The sequence below is a fragment of the Cydia pomonella genome, chromosome 1 (assembly GCF_033807575.1).
Source record: "Cydia pomonella isolate Wapato2018A chromosome 1, ilCydPomo1, whole genome shotgun sequence".
Taxonomy (NCBI): domain Eukaryota; kingdom Metazoa; phylum Arthropoda; class Insecta; order Lepidoptera; family Tortricidae; genus Cydia; species Cydia pomonella.
The window spans coordinates 41818807-41843561 of record NC_084703.1 but is presented as its reverse complement, the minus strand read 5'-3'; the positions used below and the strand labels follow the sequence as shown (position 1 = coordinate 41843561).

The window sequence follows — 24755 nt, the reverse complement described above, 5'->3', positions numbered from 1 at the left end:
TCAACTTGGATATCCTTAATAGTACGCAAAACCACTATCTACTTTGCACTGTTTGCATTACAAAACTATCGCGTGAAAGCGTATCGGAAACCAATAATACAATCGCCTACGGCTGAATGATGATGTAAAATAAACCCTTTCTAGATAAATCGAAGGGCTTTCCTCGACTGCGAAGCGCCACACGATACCAGGAACTGCATTTCACTTTCGTTTGAAACTCGGACGAAACTGCAACGGAGTCCCTCAATACTCACTCCCCGTGAATTTGCTGCGTGTCGCCCTACCGTGTTGTTTACAAACGTAAATCGACTAATAAAACAGCTGTTTGCGCTCTCACTTGTTACTTTTTTATGGAACGAGCTTTTATGAGTCGGTGATGACGTTTATGATATTGCTATTGGTCTAAGATGCGTTTTAGGTTATAAATACTCTCATCTATTATTTATTTGTGATAAGAAATAAATGTTAGAAAATATTCGTATTCACATATTATCTTTTATTTATTTCTTATCAAAAATAAATAACAGATGAGGATATATGTTCCTTATAACGTATCTCCTACTATATGGGGTTTAAATATAATTATAATGGGCTGTTATTATTCATTTTCAATTTAAAACTTTCGCAAAAGTTCGTTATTAGAAGGTTTACTTTGCCTTCTTCGTCGTGTCCTCATACGAAGCTCTCCATTCCTACTAGACTCCAGACTAACTATTTCACATGATTTACACATGAGTTACTTAGTTAAAGAAAGAAACAAAGCAAAATTTATGTAGATTAAAAGCGAGACGAAACTATTATTGTATTGATGGGCAAAATGATCCAGTCTCAGCGTGTGCTGGGCAGAGGGGCCCGGCGTCGGCGTACTTGCCACTTATATTTTTACTTTACTATGTACCAATACACATAACAAGCGTGTGCTTATACTAGCACAAGTAAATGTATACACAGCTGCAAAAGTGCATATCCACTTTATGGATGAAATTTATTCAACTGGGTATGCATTTTGTGAGCTCCCTGTTACGAGTAAAACTGTTTTTTTTTAATGTCATACAGATTTTATTAGCAGTGCTTTGCCTGACATAATTAAAAACATAAATTTAAACCGTACCCTTGCAACTATTATAACTTACTATTATTAGAGAAAAAGTATTATAAACGATTGTGTTAATACGATTTTAATTATTATTACTAAATTAGGTACGTATTTTCTTTATCTCATATTTAATTGAAATTTGCAATTTAGAGCTTGATACTCGATTCGATTGAACGGATTGGAGGCTTCCTTATTAGTGGAATTTGTGTCTTCCAGTCTATGTTGAATGTATGTTATCGTACAATCCGCCCTACGATAAGTTCTTCGGAGTGCACAGCTGAGAAGTGCAGTGGGCGGGGGTGGGAACGCGTAACACAGCGCGGGGGGCGGGCGCGCGCTGCGTCTGCAGGCGACGGCGGGCGGCTGCGGGCACCCCCCCGCCGCGTGTAGGCGGCCGGCTGCTCGACTCGTGCGGTGTTAAGTCATATGGTCGAGGAGCATAAAGCCTATGTTGAAGAAAGAAATTCGGTGAAGAGACCACCCTCCAAAATGGCAAGGCCAAGTCGTAGGCGGACTTACGGCACGGTGCGACACTTGCGCGCGCATAAAAGACTTGCGATCGCGAACGTCGGCGGGCGGCGACGCGCGGCGGGTAGGAGTGCGGGTCAGTGGCGTGCAGAGCGCGCCGCGGACGCCCGCACCGCAGTGTCGAGCAGCAACCCGCCATGCCCGGCCCGCGCCTCTCCCGCGCCGCCTGACAGCATGGCCCACCCGACCGCTACCACCACACGCAGCCACGCTCTGACGACGGTATGCAATCGCTGTCACATAAAAAAAAAAATGCCGGCTCGCTCGTCGCTCGCTTCTTGCGACCTCGGCCCGTCCGCTGACCGTTGCTCCCGTCTAGTGCAAGTCTGTTAGTGGTTCTCGCGGTTGTGTGAGTGGCGGTCTGCGGACGGGGCGCCGTGCCGTTCTTATCATCTGCAGGTGGTGAGGAGTAGGTCTCTAGGTCCCCATGAGGGTTCCTAGATGGCGCTGCTGCTCGCTCCTGCGGCGGACAATCTCAGCCGTCTCGCCTCAAATGCTGCCTGTTGTTTTGCGAAACCCAATTAACAAATGATAGGGCACATGGTGAGCCGCTGGGAGTGTCGATGGGTCGCTGGCGTCAGGAATGCCCCTGCTTGAGCCCATGTCAGGTTTTAGGCTTTCCTGACCTTTCGTCACCGTCGTGTTATGGCCAGTCGTGGCAGACCATCACCACTCATCCCTTTCATACCGTCGTGACGTGCACGTGGACACTGCGGTGCCAACCTCAAATGTTTTCAATGCCTTTAGACTGTAAGGTGACACTAACAGAACATTAACTAACACTTAAACAATCTTAATGACTCCAGTGCAACACCTCAATTCGAGGGGGAAGTTCAATGAACTAGTATATTTAAATTCAGAATCGTGTTTAATATGAGAGACTAGTTAACATAAAAAGTGGACTGCGGTGGGGGTTGTGCTGTGTACTTAGCTCTGCCTCTAGTTGTTTAATGAACATCCAGGGATTATACGAAAAACTTACAATTTACGGCTTTATGTCGTAAATACTACGTAGACACGTGATTATTAAAGGAGTGCTACCGTACAACCTGCCGCGCCCATGCCCTTAAGTTCGGTGAGTCCTAGATTGTAAGGCTTCGCTGAGCAGGGCAATACACAAGAGGGCTAACCACACGTACCTACAATCTAAAATCTTCAAAACTGAGGCTAAAGCTCAATTCCTAGAAACCACATAATTACTAAAAAACGTAAACTCTTGTTCACTCGTGGAACGTTGTAGCATACCTACTGTTCAAAAAGCTCCATCTATTCTGAACTTTATTACAAAAGCACGTCAAATATAAACATAGGTTTTTAAATACGTCAAAATATATCGTTTCCTCTGCGCTGAGTATCAAAAGATCTGATATATCATCAAACAATTAATCATTAACATGGAGTATCGATGTAGTTTCATAGCTCTTTTATAAATTATCAAGTATTTTGACCAAATATTAAAAGGCATTAGCCCTCTCTTTCTAGCTCTCTACAGATTCTGCGCCAAATTCTTTGCAGAATTGTCGATCCACCTAGCAGTAGGTTTGTATTTAAGGCCAGTTCTCCCTACTTAATTATTACACTATTCTTGATGTATTTTAGCCGACGATGATGTCTCATCATACCTTCATAACCTCTACTAGGATTTACCAAAAATCATGTTCCTTGACACTCATCTCAATCACCCATAGATTTTAAGATTCATGCATATGGCGAATTGTTTTTCATATGTTTCAAAGTACTTAATCTCGTTTCCTTAGTACAGGTAAATGTTCATTAACGCGTAGGTGCAAACCTTGCGAATGCCAGGAATTTGTTTCAATAAATATAGACGACAGGGTACTATGACAAATAACACGTTCTTACATTGCTTGCATGTAATAGTATTATAATCTCATGTCCTGATTGCCCACTTCACAAAACCGCAAAGGGTATTAAAAAATGTTCATAATTACTGATGATTAAGTTGGATACGTTATTTCTAATTGATATATACAGGTTGAAGAGTCTCTATGTGTATGCTCGTAAGTTCGACGCCATCTTTAGTCGCTTTCCTAAATTACTCCTTTGTGTTAGCGGTTTTTCCGTAGGTCTAGCGTCTAGCTCTTGGCCCGGGCGGGCCGCGTTAGCCTGTCTCCTTCCCACCACAGTGTTTGCAGCATGTGATGTATTTTTGAGACTATTCTGCTCCAATTTTACATACACTAAAACATATAGGACGTTTTACCCTATGTGGAACTAGAGCAGGATAGTACTGATTGGTAATCGCGAAACCAATGACTAATTACGTTATTAAACTTGCTATAATACTCATATTACTCTACATTCCTTCCATTTCATTTATTAATACTCTAGCTTTTGATCATGTTAGGTGACGATGTTGAATAACAAATAAAACCTAATTTGAATAATTTAGTCAGAATGTCATGCAAAAATGTGTATTTTTAAATTGGTATATTCAATACATTAAAAGAAACAAAAACTACTTAAAGCTGTTTTATTCCTATTCATGTACGCAACTAAATAAAGATATATACTTGCGACATAGACTTGAAATTTTAAATAAATTGAGGATAATTAAGTAATTTAGTATTTTATATTTTTTCAATTTCGTTTTCTTTGGTATCATAAATAAATTTTGGAAACATTAAAGAAAAAATTCTAATTAGAAAAAAGCCTGTTGATATCCATGCCATGTCCTAATTCGGTGTCCAATTGATATAAGCACCGGACGAATCAGAGCTCATCATGTAATTTATTTAAATCGTACCCACATATCACATAAACGGGTGTCAATTGGCGGCCTCTCTGTTCAGTTATTGTCATTGATGGGGACTCGTATTCGGTAATAACATAATGCAACCGTGAACGTTTGGTGTAGGTTATATTTAGTCAATAGCAAAGCAAGGTTAGTAGCTTTTTTATCCTCGTGAAGCTTGTGAATTATTGAAGACCCAGAAAGTTGAAAAAATATAAACCACATTGTAAAATACTTCCAGAAAATAATGACTAATTAAGAGGTCACAGTCATTTCTCCATACAAACGTACTTAACTGTATATTTTTCCATAGATTAATATTATCAATATCTGGGTTGGACAGTTTTCCTTTTTTTTTGTATTCTTGCTTTTCTAACCGTTACTTAGAGCACTTCAAACATCGGAAAAACGGCCTAATTGACTAGGCCGCAAAGAAAAGCATGGTATTCAAAACTGATACCGATAAGCCCGAAAATCAAAACACCTATAGTTTCATTATAATTTAGATTTCCACATTTCATTACGATTAGTCAAGTTTTGGAGGAGGAAACAGTCGAGTACATAGCCTCGATTTTTGAGATTTTTACGCAGGATTTGTCGCCTAAGCTGCAGTTGCCCTTATCGCACTAATTTTAGTGGTCGCCCCCGTCAGCGCGACGGAGATAGTCACCTTAAATTTTGCTATCTGAGAAGGGGATCAGCTGGCCTTTCCTCTTAAGCTGTTAAGCTTCCAGCTTCTGTGTTCCATGAATCAATCTTAAGTCGTGATGGCGTGAATTAACAAAGTCATTAACACTTTAAAGAGATCTAATAACTGCCTTCAACTTTCTATAGTCTATATCTTCAGGGTAAACAATGTGTTTTTACATTTTCGGGCACTTGAAACATTTATCAGTTAACCAACTAAATAGAAAACTGCCCGGATCTATTCCTTCATTACACATAAACTTAATTATATTAAAAACACGTATTAAATGGTTACATTCACATAAAACAAACTCTTTCAAATAGTGATGTATGTATACGTACGATTCCCTGTGTAATGGCAAACATTGTTCCTGAAAATTAATTTTCACTTACAAATTACACAATATAATTTAGGAACTTAATACTATAATAAATAAATTGAATAATTATCCGATTTATCCTATTGTAAATCCAGTCATATTACATAATCATTTTACAACCATTAGTAGATTCTCTGTATCTTTGTGTAATAATGTCCTAAAATATTTATAAAAAAATGGAATCAAAAGCGAATCAGAGTGGCAACTATGTAGTTGTATAACAATAACAATAACTATTTGTGATTTTTTGTAAACATCATGTTTAATTTTAAATATTTCAATCTTTAATGAATTTTTCTTTCGAATAAAATTAATCGTAACAATTACAATGAATAAAGCAAAACGTAGTGCAGCTTTGAAGCTGTTGGCCAAATTTCAAGTTAGCAGGTATTGGTCTGTTTTAAATATATTTATATGACTATTCTACTAAAAGTCCGGACTCCGGGTAAAGGATGCCTTACGCTAGGCCGGAACGGGCCGGGGCCACGGTGTCTGACACGTCAATGACGGCTGATCAGTGATCACGTGGTGCTTTCCATAGAAAACGAAGCACCGCCCGCTCCGGCCCGGTCTAGGGTGTGTCGTCCTTAAGTATTACATAATATATAACTGATATTGATGTTTCAAGGCATAAACGTACAACCTACTTATTAAATAAACGGACTGTCACAATGCTATGAAACACTTGAATGATATGTGTAAGAATCTAAGAATCCTCTGTCAATCTTGATTTGAAACAGTCACACATAACAGTTACACACGTGTATGATTGAATGATTATTCAGGGGCCCGTTTCTTGAACGGTATGAAACTAATATGATTATTCGACGAACTGTCAAGTCGTATGGGTTACCAACACACTTAATATTAAACTAACACCTTTCGAGAAATGGGCCCCCGATAGGAAATGGTTTCTTTAGTACGAGTACAAGAAAGTTAAGAAATAATGTGCATTGGGGTAAATCAAAGTAAAGGTATTTGGATCACGGTTTTACTATTTTTGTAGTTCAATAAATTAATCACCTATCTTTTTTCTCTTTCGGGAGCATAAAAAGTCAAATAAGAACACTAAATCGGTTTCACCCAAGAATATTGACTCTCGTGAAATGTATAGAACCCCAAGGTCTGCGTGGGGGTTAAAAAATGGTTGGAATACATCTTGTAGTTACACTGATGAAAGTGTCATCAGTTCACATTTTATTTAATAGATTCGCCTTCCGCAAACATAGTTACAAATCTAATTAGCAAAACCTAGCGCTTTTAATGTTTCTATGTATATTTATAGGTATGGCAGAAAGTATCACTTGCAATATTTCGAAGACTATCCAGGCGTAGCCAACAGGCCAATCGCCTACGCTCCGTAGCGATCGAAACTCAACTGTCACCGTCGCACTAATATGGTAGAGTGATAGAGAGACACAAAGCTTTCGTTGTCATAGTCAACTTGGCTAGACCAGCAGTTATATGTATAGATATGATTATGCTCAATGATAACTTAAAATTCCACTTGATACGAGTATAAAATTAGTTAGTTTATCGTGCTCTCAAATTAAAGATATAGTAAAGTAAAAAATAAATATAACTACAGAATATCTCGACTTTGCTTAAGTGCTAAATTATACAGAACACGACACGTCCTTATCAAAGCTTGCTAGCAAACATCTCTGGACTGGCCATTCTGGCCAACACGTCATTCGATGTCTCGCCCTAAAGCAAAATGAACTCTCCTCCTTAATACTGTGGTACATTTTTATCAGCTCCTCCATAATAGGGTCCTCCATTTTAGTGGTATTTCTGTGCTCTAGTTTTATATTTAGCCGCACTAGTTCAGATTTTAATTGCCTCGGACGTTGCTAGGCTGCGTCGATTGACTGCGATAAAGCTTAAGTTTGTTATTTCCCTTTAAATAAAGTCCAGCCGGCCTAGCCAAGGTGACAATCGCTATCGCTTCGACACCGAAACGCTTTGTCTCTTCCATATTAGTGCGACAGTTGCAGTTGCGTTTCACTATGGGACAAATTGAACTACTTTAAAAATTAAAAATAAAATTACATGGCACTCCTATTGCTTTGTAGCCCGAGTGTCAAGGACCTAGGAATGCACTTGCACTACACTCTGAGCTGGAGACCGAAGGTTGCCGAAATCAGTCAGAAGGTCACGGCCACCCTTCACGCACTTAAAAGAGCCCGCAGCAAGCTCGGTTCTCCATACAAACGTAGTTACACTCTCATTTTAAAACGACTGGCTAGATTGTTCTGAAACTTTGTACTTACAATAGGATAAGGTATATCTAATAATTGTATCCGTTTCATCTTGTCTCCGGAAATATAACCACTGTTCTCATTTAGTCGCAGCTCGGTTAGCTCCCTATTCGTCAACGGCGTAATATTTATATTATATTCTCATGGAACCACTGAATATCTCAAATCTTTCTTTCACTTCTTTAGTACCTCTCGTGACTGTCAGTTTTGCTCTACCAGCAATCTCTCTCTTTCTATCCCTCGTCACCTGTTATACCATCGTGATTTCTTTTGTATGACCATACCCCGCGGTTTCGGGTGCAGGAATGTTATACACTAGCCAAGAAGTGAGTAAAACCTCTAAAAACAGAAACTACATTATTTGAACATTTTTAAGCACACTTGGAGCTTACTATCAATTTTAAACTCATAGTTAACTGGCGAAAGTGTGCCATTGCTTATATTTTTAGCGTAGATGTTTTTGCCCCATAGTTGCACTTGGCCTGGCTGAACTTCTTCATATGTACGGCAAAGACCTCATGCCTGTCAAGTTGATTACTCAAGTAGGACTCCTGATAATAAGATCTTACGTCGCCCTGGGTGATGATGTTGCAAGCACTGTCTATCGTGTCAAGTGTATCGTACCGTCAAGCCAAAGATAACATTTTTCGCCTTATTACAAAGAAGTAAAGTACGACAGTGTAAACATGTCTGGTACGGACGGTAGTTAATTACCTCGGTGCAATTAGTGTTTCGCTTGGCACGCCTGGGCCGAGCTTTTTAGCAAATGACACCTTGATTATCTTTCAGATTATCGTCTGCTTTCTGTGCAACATGATGTATTCGAGAGGAATGAAAATGGGCTATCTTTAAATGAAAATAGCCATACAGAAATAGGTATACAGTGTGTGTACTAAATAAAAACAATTGTTTTGAGTTACAAACTGGAATAAATGTCATATATTAAAGAAAACGTGACGAAGCCCTCCAGTGGTGAAGATCCGGATAGTGAAGGTGTATATAGTAATGTAGCTACTTATAAACACTAATCAAGATATTTGATGATTTGAATATTTGTTCCCAAAGTAGTGTAATTGTTTTCAGTTTAAATAAAAATGTTAACTTTTTTGAATACTCCAAAGTAGCGAAAACATAAGTTTAAGCGACAAGTAAATCAAAGAAAATCGGTGTAACAATTTACTAAGTGCCAAATATGAGGAATAATAGATTTGTCATATAGGGACCGTAATAGTTGAATTCCGCTATTATACTTAAGTTTATAAATTATTTAAACGAGTTATTCCACTGCAAAAATGGAATAACTCTTCCAAACGCAAACGAAGTAGAAACCATTTTAAAAAACGCCAGATCTTACAGTCCAGACTCGAATACAAAGCAAAGCAAATTACATTGCTCTAGAGAAATTAACTACACTGTTCAGACTTCATGCTGTTCAAGAGCTCCTTTGTGTATTCTATACTTACGGCTGCTAGACATGGAGCGCATTCTGAATTAAAATAAATTTGATATTATTGGACTGAGAATTCCAGACACTTTTATGCCTTAGAAATGGTTTAAACATTCTTCCGTCGTGTTCTTCTTAGTGCGGTTGCGAATGCAAAACTTAATTCTGATATGGGTGTACAACTGTACGTGTTGCCTGAAATAAAACTTTATTTTATTTATTTATTTTATTTTACCGTTGGGAGACCATTGCTTCGGTTTAAAGATTGCGCAAAGAAGGACATGATTGCCTTCCATATTGACCACCGAGACTGGGAGAGGCACAAAGGCGTTGTGGAGGGTCGCAAGTTTTGTGATGAGACCTGGTTTGCTGCACTCGCTAACAAGAGGCAAAAACGACGTTTAGGCATCTCAGTATCGTTTTCCGCTAAGTTCTCCCCTTCCGGAACATAATGTTGAATGTCAGACCTGTGGTAGACCATGTCAATCTCGCATCGATCTATTCAGCCACCAAAAACGGTGTCACTCCGGCGTTATACCATAAATCGTCTGCAAAAGACGCAAATGCCAATGATAGCACTTTCTGCGACTTCATTTACTCGTACCTCCATAAAGGAATGTTTTTAAAAATAAAAATGCATCTTATAAGTTGGTGAAGGTTACAAAGCCTACGTTGTGTCGCACTGCTGGATAAAGGCCTCTTCCGGAGAGTCGCCAAATGCATTAATAACTTTAAATTAATATAAATTAATAAATGTGTAAAATGTATTTGATTTAACAATTACAAATCTTTCAGTTATGAAAGTGCAATTTCGAATTAGTTCGGGTAAATCCGGATACAGTTAAATTATATTATATTTGCTTGAAATATGCCATGTAACTGACATCACCGTGTAAAATGAATAAAGGACAGATTTAAACTGGGTAGATACATTCGTAGACACCGACTACGAACGTCGTAGGCAATGCTACGGCACGCGTAGCACACTGCACTCATATTACTCGCTGGCACACTACACTACTAAATATCAATCAAAGCATGCACGATGTCTTGTCTAAATTATACTGTTGCGGTCAGTCGTAAATACATAAGTACATTAGACACCAAAAAGAAATCATAAACATTTACTTTCATGTATAACATGTTTTGCATGATACAGTAAAAACCTGTTTTAAAATAAAATGCGTTTACCCTATTATCGTGTCAAAATTACTCTTAATATAGTTCAAGGTCGCAACTAGAATCATGATAACTTACTACTGTGGCGCAGCGACCTGAAGTGGATTTGGCCTCCGACACCAAAGACCGCCATGCTTCTGTGCGAAGCCGTTTATAAATCGTAGTATGCCTGGAAAATGGTAAAAATCGATGAGTAACCAAATTTAATGTCTTGTAAATCTACGATTGAATTGATTATATACTCGTAAAATGAGTTTTCCCCGTTTCACTATTGCACATATTGCAGAACCTATAGTGCACCCCTGTCTTCACGTATTTATATCTAGATTGGAAAATGTACTTGTGGTGGACAATGCATTTTAAGATCCGTTTTTCTTTATGTATAATTACTATTATGTAGTATGATAGTTGCTCTAATTTGATTATTTACCGTCCGATTAAGGCCAATTAAAACTTACAGTATACGAGCGGCTGATATAATTTTGATGTCAAAATATAATAGGCCGCCAACTCGAACAAACAACGACATCAGAATTATATCTAAATAATGTCATTTAGTTATCATGCGTTTCGTTCGCTCCAATACATACGAGTATACGCACAAGTAAGAGCGATATCCACGATAATTGATTAACATCATTTTGATATCAGAGCGCTTTAGATTTGGCCTGTATGTTTGATTTGTTATTGTGTGTAAAAAAGTACTAAATAATTTACTCGTCAGCATAATCTCTATTACGCAACGATATACCAGGTGTGGCCTTCCCAGTAACACGAGCAAATAAACGTAGATTTTACCTACTCCTTAAACGATGACACTTTTGCTCAATAACTTCTAAAAATTATGCCTTTAGACTGCCTATTTTTCATACAAATTAAACATTATCTTCAATGTACGCCATTATTATTGTAATTGACGTTACATGTCACACCTTAAATTAATAATACATTGCGTCTTATAATAAACTTTAAAATGTACTGAAAATCAAAATACTATTTATTTTTAAAAGTTACTGAACAAATAATGTTGGTCAATTTGAAAAGTATAGTCTGCATAGTCTACAAAAAAAATTGCTCCTGTTACAGGCCACACCCGGTTAATAGTTATTTTCGATACAAGTGCAGAAAATAGGAAATTCGCAACGAGTGGTGATTAATTAAAACACGACCGAAGGGAGGGACACACGACTTGCGAATTACATATTCGCATTTACAGTAGATATGGCTCTTTAAAGTTTCGACATACGCATGGAAAGTGCTCATTCCCGCACCCGTGCGGGAAAGTAGCACCATATGTACTGTAAAACATATTTAAAACCGGGTCTATAACGAATTGATTTTATTACCTTAATTTCCGACGTTTCAACGCAGGTTTCACACTCGGTATGTATAAAAGATCAGCAATGTAATAAATAGTACATTGTGTGAAAGGGCTATGTATGCTAAATTATTAGCAAGAGTCAAACCTGATATAGGGTGGCTATATATGACTAATATTCACAAATTTTTATTTCGCCTATTCTACACAATATTTGCACCACACTTCACAAAAACATTACTTTTTAATACAGTTGCTCAAAAAGTACTACTTTACGTCTCTTACTGCAAGAATGTTTTAAGTTTCCAAAGGCAACATTCGATATTGTTTTTATACAATTTAAATATACTATACACAAATAATCTTAAATAACGATACTTAGGTAATAGTAGTATAATATTTTATATTTACAATTGTATCTGTCTTATAGAACATGCATAAAAAAACTACTTGTTGTTTTTATTATTTTTTCGCAACTGAATTAAAAAACGTCGTTCGATACACTTCACTCGTCCCGAGTCTTGCTACTCGCCTACGGCTCGTGAAAAAATATCTCGGTACTCGTGAAGTAATGACATACTTTCCGCACTAGCATCGAAATGTACTATCTTGTCAACTCTACTCGTAAAGAATCGGGATAGTTACGATACAGAACATTGTGATACAAGTGTGCTACGTTGGGTATTACACACGAGACAATATTAAAAGCCGATGTGCCACCCCCAAAACCAATGCTCACGTATTTCATACGACGTTTACAACACACTTGCGAGAATAAAAAACGATACTTTCATATTAATCAAACTTGAATTGTTAAAGCATTTAGTAAAAGTATAAAATTTGTCATACGCGCCTGCCGGCCCATCGACCCAGCCGCTGGCGGCCCGGCCGGCGCCCACCAGTCCTTGTTGTAAAATCTACTCGACCAATTTAAGAAGGCGTCGTCTCCATACATATTATTAGCGATTAGGTTACAATCTTAGCTCGATCGGATTATCATACATTACCACACGAGTGCAATAATATAATGAAAACTACACTTGTGTAATATCTATGATTATGAGCCGAAAACCAGTTCAATAAGTTCCACGTTACGAGCAAGTGTGTTTAAAACTATTTTTACAGTACATCCCGCACTCGTGCGAGAATGAGCACTTTCCGTGCCTATATCGAAAGTTTAAATGGTCATAGGTATGTAATGTAAAACGTTGTACAATACACGTGCGAATAGGTAATTTGTAACTTGTGTCGATTTAAAACACTTCCTTTGGTCGTGTTTTCATTTATCGCCATTTCTTGAAATTTCTCTACTTTGTACACTTTTATATCGTGAATACCGAATTAATGTCACCCTGACGCCCAAGACATAAATAATTATTTATAATCAGTTTGGGTGGTATTAACTATCAGGCAATCATAACTGTCTTTATTCAAGAACAACATCTACTTATGTATTATGTATATTAATAATACATATTTGGATAACTACCGACAAGGAATTTCCGTAGTTGGAGAACTACTATTCCTTATAAAAAAAACGATTATTTAAGTAGCGCTATGCTGGCATTATTGACAGAGATAAGACTATATAGACCTTATTGCAACGAGGTAAGGTCTTAGATATCGATGTTTTAGTTAAGGGGACGTATGAAGTTGTAGGTACAGTCGCCATCAGATATATTCGAGCAGCTAATGTGTTTAATAATATCTGAACATGCCCTTTAACGGCTTAATAATAGAGGTAACCGTTCAGATATTTGTGAAAGCCTTGATTGCTCCGATATACCTGATGATGACTACGTATCACGCCTAAGCTCCTCAAGTACTCGGGCAGTGCTACAGGCGACTATTAACGTACGCGCCGTAGAATCGTGTTCTTCTCTCACTCTCACTGAGCATAAGTGTGAGCGAGATGGATGTGCGCACTTTGAGTTATTGTCCGTTTAAAACAAAGAATAAATAAGTAATCATCAAATTAATGTTAGCTTTTGTTAAATTGTTACAAATTTTTAAAGTGCGTTTTAGACCTATGTTCGTGATTTTTTTTCATTCAAAAATCAGGAATTGATCGCTGCTGGCCCGAGTGATAATCCTCATGATCGCTAATTAAATCTTTAGCAATCGCATTGTTATCTAAAAAGAGGTACGGTTTTCAAAAACTCCGACCGATGAACCTACAGCACTTTAAACGAGTAATATTGATTTGAAACTAATTGCAGTACAATACTCGCTTGTATTCGTAATTATAATATTCCGAAACAGATACAAATAAGGTAGAAGTACTAGTGCTCGACGCTGCACTAGTACTCGACATGGGCACTTTATGTCAAAGTGACAAGGATTAAGTTCGAATACAGAAAAATCTTGGTTGTTCAAATTTGACCTATATTTCCATGAAATAAAGTGCCCATGTCGGTGACTAGTGCAGCGTCGAGCACTAGTACTTCTACCTTATACATCAATATAAAATTAGCATGTAGTGTCCGACCGAATATTAGTTTTATAGTAGTTTTAGTTAATTGTAGTTTATTTGTATTATTGTAATTGTATTTTTTTAATAATCTGTAATAATAATTTTAAATATATTTAAGTTTAATAAACATATAGTAGATAAATAAATTACTTACGGTTTACTAAAACCCAAACACGTTTGTGAGGTAAGCTTTCTTGCGTGGTAATTTTACAGTTATACATTTAAGTATAAATCTCGCGGCAGCTTATTAAAGTTTGTGGTGATTATTATACATATATCTATTGTTAGGAGTGTAACTATTCAAGGACGTAGTTTGACACGACATTACCGTAAAATAATGATTTCCAGTACATTTTGAATGGTTATGATTTTTGCAATAATTGGTCATTTGTTCTTCACGAGAGTGCCTTGTATTTAGATAATTTTCCCAAAACCAGTCAACGTAGCTTTCGGAAGTAACACTGTTCATCAAGAATCATACTAATGTATCATATAAGAATAAAGATAGTTTATTATTCAAGTAGGCATATTACAATGCGATTATGAACGTCAAATAAAGCTACACCGGCTCTAACCCTACACCTCTGACCCGAGAAGATTGAAACCACTTCTAAATTGTAAAACCAAAATATGCATGAGTATTGTGACCGCGATCGGCAAAACGTCCCACTTTGTCGCTTGCCATAAGGACGCCTTGTCAGGTTATTGGTATAAAGATACAAGCAAATCTCATCCTTATGGAAAGCGACAAAGTGGGACGTTTGCCGGCCGCGATCACATTTGAATGTCTTAAACTTAATTCATCCAATAAAAACAATTATTTTTTTAATTTGGTCTATACATGGTAAATTGCCATAGTGTTAACATATATTTAAAATACAAAACTGCGTTATGTTATTTTTTGTTCGTATGGCTTAAGCTGAATTAGAACAAATACCTGTTTTGCGGATATCCCTATTCTGCACAGAAATATAAGCTTTATCAAAAGGGAATAAGGTTTATTTTAACATAGACGTTATTCAGTAAGTTCTCGGTCAATACCGGCGCGCTGTAGCTAGAATACTTAATTTGTTCGCGCTGTCTTCGTAATGATAATTTGCTTCGTAATGATTTTAGGTAATAACCTTTCTTCTTGACCACCGCTATTCATGACAATTATGACTATTCAAATGCACCTTCTTTGCACTCCAATAAGATTTACTGTTGCGAGTTATATAAAATAGTGGTAGTAGCGGTTAAAATATTAAAGTTGTAATAATTTCAAAACGTAGTGCTTGAGAGTAAATAAAATTGTAAATATAAATTAAAAAGTGATAATTCTCTTATAATGCTTCCGTATATCTGTCCGGCTGTTCTCTACAGGCCCCATTTTTCAACTAATTTAGTGAGCAGATTTAATAATAAAAATATAATAAAGAGTTTTTATTATGAAATTGGCGGGTTAAAATTGGGAGCCACTAGTAAAAATTGGCCTTGAAAACGATGTGTCAAAGCAAAATACCCAAACTATACTTATTAGTCATAGGGACGAACCGGCAGCTCGATAACTAGCTACCGATCCGCGCCGCGCTACTGAAGCGGTGTTTCATTCTTCAACACCGAACTGTAGTCACCCGAGCAAAAGATGACGAGACGGGCGCGTGACGTCACAGAGCGCTCTGCGGCTGCGACTATTGATCGGGTTGATAACCGTCGCTTTCTTACTACGTTCGTCTCTTTCACACGCGCGGCCGTGTAACTGAAAGCCTGCGTTCCAAAATACGCTACTAATATTTATTTTAACGCAGCCGCCCGGGCCGAACACGTGGCAGGCGGGGCAAGGACGCTCGGTTTTTCAACGAACGGGCGGTAATGACGTGGCGTAGGGATCCGTGGCGCAATGGAAAGTACTTTCAAGACTAATCGGAGCATATTGTTCTTTTTCTTGTGTTGCATAATTCCGAAGAAGATCCTTTTAATTAAGCAGAAATTAGAATGAACAGAAGAAGGCTTATTTGGGTTGTAATAACAGGTTATGAATTTGATCTAGATTTGCTATGGGTAGGTATGATCTGACAGTTGTGATTAATCTTGCAAGTTAAATTTGACCCACTTCCCGACTTCTAATTAAGCTGAAAATTTGCATACATATGTAAGTCGGGTGACAATGCAATATTATGGTACTATCGAGCTGACCTGATGATGGAGACAGGAGGGGGCCATAGGAACTCTATGATAAAACAACGCAACCTAATTGTGATTGAAGTTTTTAGAATTGTCTCGATGAGTATTAGTTGCCTGTGGAGAAATGTACATTCAGCAACAAAAGCTTGTACCAAAAATGATTTTTTTTGCCTAAAACTTATTATTACTTAAGCATTATTAATGCAAGTCCTTGTACCTCTGGCCCTTGTCCGTCAAACAAGCCGTGGTGGTAGTATAACATCCAGTCAGACTTTTTTGGCCAAATAGAAATTTGGCCCTGAAATGTGCTGTAATAATTGAGCGTTTTTGCCGAGGACTCACTTGCCTAAAGCTGGCAGAAATATTCAACAAGTAATAACTCGAACTTTGATTAACTTTACCTTAATAAATGGAACTTGGAACACTAAGTCGTTTTTATAGGTAAGAAATTAATGGTGAAAAACACGATTATTTAAATCAGAAGTACCTGCTAATTGTGTGATCAACCGAAAAGGTATAGCCAAAGACAATTGAAAGAATATAGGCTAAAGATATAGCTAAGAAAAAAACGTGCCCCTTAGTTTGGCATACAAAACAGATGGCACTGTACATACTACTTCATATATTTTGCGATCACTGAATCGTTTACTTGACAATTTTTCGTAACGATCTTGATTTTCCTGAGGATCAAATGTCTACATGGGACTCATGGGGTTCAAGCAACACAAAAGTCAGAAATGAGAGTTAAAGTCTGACGCTCGCACTCGACGATTGAAACGCCTCTAACAAAATGATAATGTGATGTGACGTCACATCATATAAGTCTGTCCTAAATGTATGGAAGATCAAGGAAATTGCCATATTGCCAAATATTGCGTTTATGTGTAAAGATGTCATACAATTTGTTTTTCAATTTTTTTTTTTTAAATATCATTTATTTGCAAGAATACTTAATTATAGTTACAGGATGTTCTTGTAGAATATTGTACAGTATTCTATCGTAATTAAACGATGCGCAAATTTTATTGTACAATAATTTTTAGTCCAACACAATGTGTTAGACTGAAAATAACTATACTATTAATAAGATGTAAGTAATGGAATGGTACCATTTTTTTCTATTATAAAAGACAAAAAAATTTTTTTTGTCTTTGGAGCCTTGTTTTTTTATAATTTCAATATAATTTTTTAAATTCCACTTTTTTTTAATGGATGGCTCATTTTCTATCCATTTAACTAAATTTTGTTATAATATTCAACATGTGTGAAGTACCCAATTGTCAAACGTCAACTTTTTACAATAAGAATTACCGCAAAATGTATGGAGCTGTATAATGCACTTGATGGTCTCATCGGAAGATCAGCGCTGGAAGCCACCAGCAACATGCTGAGATGAGGCCATTTCGTGGCACTTTATACTTCCTTTGTTTTTGTTATATCATGTAATTTAATGTGTCTTGTTTGTGTCTACGAATAAAAAAATATTCTATTCTATTCTATTCTAATAAAGCCATCTCGTTAACCTGTCAAATTCGAAGCAAGAAATCGTCTAAGATTTTACATATCTCACTAACAAGGAAAGGTACCCAACTGTCCGGTTCCGATTTGATTCATATTTATATATGTTATAGAGTAGTCTAAAATAACGGACACGTATTTTTTTTTAGCTGCCCAACCAACCTATTGGGAAAAATTGTGCTCCGAAGTACTAAAAAGTTACTAAATCTTCTAACTCCAATAGAAAGTGATGCTCCAGCAACTTACTAGAGAACTTATAACTTAACCCATGTATTTAGTATTTCCTGCAGTTCTTTAGAAGTGTTAGCTGCTAGGAAGATGTCATCGGCATAGAGCATAGTCCATGGCAATGCCGAAGGTATGTCTTTGGTCAGATAGTCCATAACCATATTAAAAAGTAGGGGACTTAGAGCGGAACCCTGATGGACGCCTACATTGACCTCGAACGCGTCACTAAGGCCTGCTAGGCTTCGAACCCTTGTGCTGGCTTTGACATGTCTTGGATAAGCCGTATATATTTTTCTGGAATTTCCTGGGCACGAAGGGACTGCCATACTAAACTGCGGGGCACGCGATCAAAGGCTTTTTCGAGGTCAATGAATGTTAGATGTAGGTCCTCCTGGATAATCATATGTTTTTCCATCAGGATCCTTATTGCCTGTATAGCGTCAGTGGTGGACTTGGATGCTGTGAAGCCAAACTGATTTTCCGATATGATAGAGAGATTGAGCAGACGCTTGTTCAAAAGTCGTTGTGTTTGATTACAGTGCCACATGAAATTGTAATATTTAAATATAACGGAACTAAAGACAAAACACCAGTTTACTCTTCGTGTTGCCCCTAACACCAGGGGGCCTACCGCGAAAACCGAAATTCACAAATTGCGGGGATCTTTCTCTTTTACTGTGACTAAGACGTAGCTAATTAGCATGACAGAGAAAAATGCCCGCAATTGATGAACTTCGATTTTCGCGGTTATAGCGCAGTTTACTTGTCACAACCACGTCACAACAATCGCATATCGTCAGGTGACAAGCAAAACTCACTAATTACTAAAAAATAATTGAAGGGGTCCCTAACGCCAATGACCTTCGATCTGAATCCCTTACTTTTCTATTGTTTTTTGTAGCTTATCATATTAAATATATATGTTATTGTTTTGTAGCTTATCATATTAAATATCATATTAAATAAATATGGTATGTTAGCTATACTGCTTACAGCAACGGCTGTAAGCAGTATAGCTAACATACCATATTTACTTCAAAGTTCACTGTCTTCGAGATATTTAGCATGTTGGACAATTTTAGGCCAAAAAACTCGTTTACTGGCCATTACTTTTGTGTTAGTTAGTTTAAAATTAAAATATCTGACCAGTTTTTAGACAATGTTTAAAAAATATATAAAAGAATAGGTGTTCATTTCTTTCAAAATCCAGCAGACCAGAATGGAGATAAAAGATTGAAGAATCGATATCCGTTTGTCTTATAATTATATATTTAGTGCAAATGTAGGAGTAACGACTCAAAACTAATCAAAAATCGATGAAAACCTAGGGGAGCCCCTTAAACAAAAATGAACCTTATTTGAGTAGTAATATGGTATATTATGGCTATGAACTTGTAGTTTTGTATGAATTAGTGAGTTTTGCTTGTCACCTGACGATATAATCGCATTATTGATGAAATACGTAGGTAGTATTTTGGTCTAATTAATCTTTTGTAAAGTTTTGAGTTTAGATGTAAATATCTGTTATATATGTCAACGACAAACGTCAAATGTCAAACGACAAACGTAAAGATCGCACTTATGCGGCACAATGAGATGAATGTTTATACAAGGTGTAACGAAAATAGTGGAGATTCGTTTCCCTTACTGTATGTAATAAAAAATATTTGTTGAAATTTGAACTTTAATAGTTGTAAATAGAGTTGAATATCATATCCGCCATGTATGGCTTCATATCCGGTAAGGTGTTAAAGGCTTATTCGGTATCGTGTTTTGGTTAGGATATAGTAGAAGGAAAAAACAATTGACGCGATAGCAAGTTTTTTTTCTACGTGGCAGGTTTTTCACATCAAATATTTTTTTCTTTATTAGAACACGATACTGATTATGCCCTTAAACGGGTCCTCACTATTTTCGTTACACCTTGTATAATGTGTTGCCTGTAAAATCACAGTGGCGCCCTCGATAAATTAATACAATTTTATGTAGGTGCCTATCACTACATTTTTATCGTGGTTTCTCCTAACCTTACAATATAAAATAAAACTTTATTCATAACTTAGGCTAGTGTGAATTTTAACAACTGTAGGCTCCCTTTCATTATGAATATAAAGTGCTTAAATTGTGTAGGATAAAACTGGCACTCCTATCTACTAAGAGCGAGTCCAGAGAAACGTAAAACATGGTAAGCCAGCTTACATCCAATGGAACTGTGAAACAAGTAAACTTCATACAAGTAAAGCTCAACGACGAGTAGATGTTGAAATTTTTGTGAGAATATACTGTCGTCATTTCTAATAAATGCTAGCGACCTGCCCCGGTTTCTCACGGGTTACACAAAACCTAATACACCTAAGCCGTTCTAAGAATCACTCTATTGATTGGTGAAAACCGCATGAAAATTCTTTTCGGAGTTTTTGAGTTCATCGCGAACATGCAGACATAGGTACCGACATAATAATAATAAAATTCTTTATTGCACACTACATAAAAAACATATACAGCAATTGAGAAAATATAACAGGCGGACTTATCGCTAAACAGCGACCTCTTCCAGACGACCTTCAGATAGTGAGATGGTGAACGAAGCGAAGTTAACGGGTGGTGCAAAATAAAGAAAAATGTAATAAAAATATAATATAATACATATACTACACATATATAGTTAACATAGACTACATTTATTACTATATACAAAAAATATCTACATATAAATGACAAAGGAAGCCATTTCAACGACAAGGAGTTTAAAAGAATATAGGACCTTCATGAAATATACAAATAATGTTCTTTTAATAGGTTTTCAAAAATGGGAAGTGATTTAGCACGTCTAATATCAATGACATACAGACGGGGCGGGGGAACTTTGGTTTATAAGGTAGAAGAAAGAAAAGTACACATCGTATCTAGACTTAATATTTGACGTATCTTAAAGTTTGAATCGGTCGTTATACTTTTACAAGCATGATGTTATTATTAGTCTTTACTATAGTTATAACTGTTATTAGAATAAACAGCCATTAAAATAATCAGAATTGCGGTTGAACTCTTTTGTTTCTTACTAAAATAAAAGATGTTTATATTTATATTATTAAGACGTATAGTTTTGAAATTATGCTTTATTTCTCTTTATGATATTTGTGTTCGACGACTAGTGGGCCAAGTAAGTGCAGTGAGTATACACTTTTGTCTCAGGTGATGCCGCTTGACACGATTGTTGCTTAAATCAAACAAAGCTGATTTAGTCTATGAGCAAAAAGATGTTCAATATTACTTTATGTGAACCATTTCAAGCTATTTAAGATTAAGAAAGGACTAATTATGAACAACTAGGTAAGTAGGTATGTTAATTTAAATTAGTTATGACATATGATTTTTTTTTTCAATTAATGTCTTCGATATCGTTAAAAAATCGCACTATGAGGATTACGATTGTCATACCCATTATGTATGTTTTGCCGCCAAATTTTCGAAGTAATAAAGTTACGTTGACATACGGTTTTTGATTCAGCAAGCTTCAATGATGACGTTTTAACTGCCAGCTATATACGAGATAAGCGATCACCATGCTACAGTAGCTAACATGCTTATTGATAACTACATTAAGTTTGGTCACAGTGTGTGAATTGTATTCTATTGCTCCTTTTCAATCGGCCTGTGCAAAACACCGGCTAAAATGTATAACCCGAGTTGGAATACGGCCCAGTTTGGCGTGGCGTGGCCTGAAAGCCAGATCGAGTGATAGCAGTCTAGCTATACTGTGTATATGTACTTAATACGTACGCAGCAAGAGAGAGCTAGAGCGATAGTAGAGCGAGACGAGGTAGGACGGTAGCCGGGTGAATTTACCGAGTGAACACGACGGGAGGCTTATTAAGATTTCAAACATATAACGTTGACTTGATATTAAGCTCGTGCATTTCGCTCGCACTTACATTTTAGCAGGGAAGCTATGAACAGAAACAATTGTCAAATCAATATCACTAATATGAAATAGGAATGTAACTCCGGCAAACCTACGTTAAACGCAAACTCCGCCTGAATCGACTTTCTGCTTACAGTGTTAGAATATAATGTGAATTCATAGTTATGCGGTTGCTCTAGTTGTCAAACATTTTCGTTTGACAATTAATATGGTGTTCTCACAAAATATATGGCGCTTCTCACGAACTATGTATGTCTTCTATAGTGTCAAACTCAGGGTACGATTTGTCTGTAGACTTTACCCATTTTATATAATAAATCAATCTTGGTACATTAAATTATAAAATTAAATGGAGTCCCAAAAGCTAAAAACTTATAGAATAAGTAGTGTTACATATTAAGGTAAACAATCAAGTGCAATTATATCACTACCGGATATAAAAACATGCTGTATTGGCAATATTACTATATTGGTAATATGGAATGTTATTATTGTATTCGAACTACATTCGTGTACATTATTCAGACCCCAAATTACAGAACATTTTACTTAAATATATGATGGGAAGAGAGCAATATTCTTATTTAAATATCTGTTAAGGTTTTGATATTGATATGATACGGTGGCTCGCGTTTAAATGGGCGTGGCATTTCTGACTTATCAATTGGCTACTTGACAGTTTTTTATAAATAATGTCAATCGATCTTGATTTTTTCTGAGGATCAAATGTCTATACATATAGGATTCATGGCATTTAAGCAACACAAACGTCAGAAATGAGAGTTAATGTCTGACGCTCGCACTCGACGATTGAAACGCCTCTAACAAAATGATATTGTAATGTGACGTCACATTACAATAGTCTGTCCTAAATGTATGGAAGATCAAGGAATTGCCATTTTGACCTTGAAATATTGCGTTTATGTGTATAGTTAGAATACAATTTATTTTCCAACAAAATGTAAGGAATCGAATGGTACCATTTCCTTTTTTCTTTTTGAAATTTAGCAAAGAAATATTTTTTTGAGACTGTGGAGCCTTTTTTTTATAATCTCAATATAATTTTTTAAATTCCACTTTTTTATAATGGATGACTCATCTTCTATCCATTTAGCAAAATTTTGTTATAATATCCAACAATTCGGAAGGTACAGTTGAGATTATCATGTGTTGATACGCCGATTGGTACGAGCATATTGCACTGGAACTCGTGCCGGTAGACGACTCGTTCGCGCTTATTTATACTTTTTCAATACAAGAATCGGCGTCAAAGTCATAACAACAGCAAAACTTGAACAAATTGTAATATCTGAAATCTGAATGCTCAAAGGCTACATTTGGCTGAAATTGAGTATATGCGGCTTTTTGAGGGCAAAAAATCAATCTAGCTATTTTTGAGTCTTTATTTGTCCCAAGCAAAGCTCGGTCTCCCATATATTTTATATTATGATGTATTCTTAAATTTGAACTGCCACTAAACAATATTATTTTCACGTCAGCAGCACGAACAAGGGTAATTTGCTGCTTAAAAACAGTGAGCAAAACCGCATTTTGCTCACCGAGTGAGACAAAATAACATTCAAGTGACCTTTAGATTCGAATGTCATTTCAACGTGCGGGGCCTAATACAAGTTCGAAATATTTGGATTCTATTGTCTTTATCCCTTTCACGTCATTAGCAAAAAGAAAGAGACAAAAAAAGTGCATACGTAATTCAACGGTATATTGACGGTTTATAATAGACCCCCGAAATAAGTCAGACCGCATCTTTCCAAAACACCCTACGAGTCTGCATTCGTAATAATTAATTAATAAAATAAAAGTTTAAAATGTAATAAAAACACCATATTTTACGTATTTTATTATACAATCAAAACAATGAACTTATACAAATTTACGCAATTGTTACGCAGTAAATAATTCTACTTAACTACTTTTAACGATCTCTACTATAGTTGACAAATAGTAGTATCCGCAATTCGGACCGGATCTTACAAAGTTTTTTTTTTACAAGAAAAAGTTGTCGATTGAACTGTCAATTGATGTTCGTTAATTCATTATTTTCGTATTATTTTATTGAAAATTCTTTCGTTTTGTTTTATTGCGGTAATTAAAGTTAATTGTTAGAATACCTTCAGAAAACATGAGTGAAATAGTGATCCGTCCGTCTGGATTACATTTTTTCAGGTTGTATTTTTTGATGGCTGACTGACGTGAAAAATTTTGTGTACTACACGAGATCAAAGTTATTTACATCTCGTGCGCTTTTGAGTCCCTTACTACGCTCAAGATTCTAAATTAGATTCACTCGCTACGTTCGTGAATCTATTATAGAATCTTTCGCTTGCACGGGACTCAAAACAAGCACTCGAAGAAATATCAAACTTTGCTCTCTTGTTGTACAAATAACTATTTCACGTCAGCAGCTCGAACAAGGGTAATTTGCTGCTTAAAAGTAGTGAGCAAAATCGCATTTTGCTCACCGAGTGAGACAAAATAACATTCAAGTGACCTTTAGATTCGAATGTCATTTCAACGTGCGGGGCCTAATACAAGTTCGAAATATTTGGATTCTATTGTCTTTATCCCTTTCACGTCATTAGCAAAAAGAAAGAGACAAAAAAAGTGCATACGTAATTCAACGGTATATTGACGGTTTATAATAGACCCCCGAAATAAGTCAGACCGCATCTTTCCAAAACACCCTACGAGTCTTCATTCGTAATAATTAATTAATAAAATAAAAGTTTAAAATGTAATAAAAACACCATATTTTACGTATTTTATTATACAATCAAAA

At 36.4% G+C, this 24755-nt stretch overlaps 1 protein-coding gene across 14 annotated transcripts in view; it reads left to right on the top strand.

The window, feature by feature from the left end:
• Positions 1 to 1443: 1443 nt before the first annotated feature.
• The window catches only part of LOC133523941 (voltage-dependent calcium channel type A subunit alpha-1), a 114144-nt gene continuing 90832 nt past the window's right edge, over positions 1444 to 24755 (top strand). For 4 of the 14 annotated variants that reach the window (XM_061859696.1, XM_061859688.1, XM_061859672.1 and 1 more), the window contains exon 1: positions 1899 to 2699. The gene's annotated coding sequence lies outside the window, so the exon portion shown is untranslated. Of the gene's footprint in view, positions 1847 to 1897; positions 2700 to 24755 lie in introns of those variants that run through there. The other 10 variants (XM_061859712.1, XM_061859705.1, XM_061859679.1 and 7 more) reach the window with 6 other exon arrangements.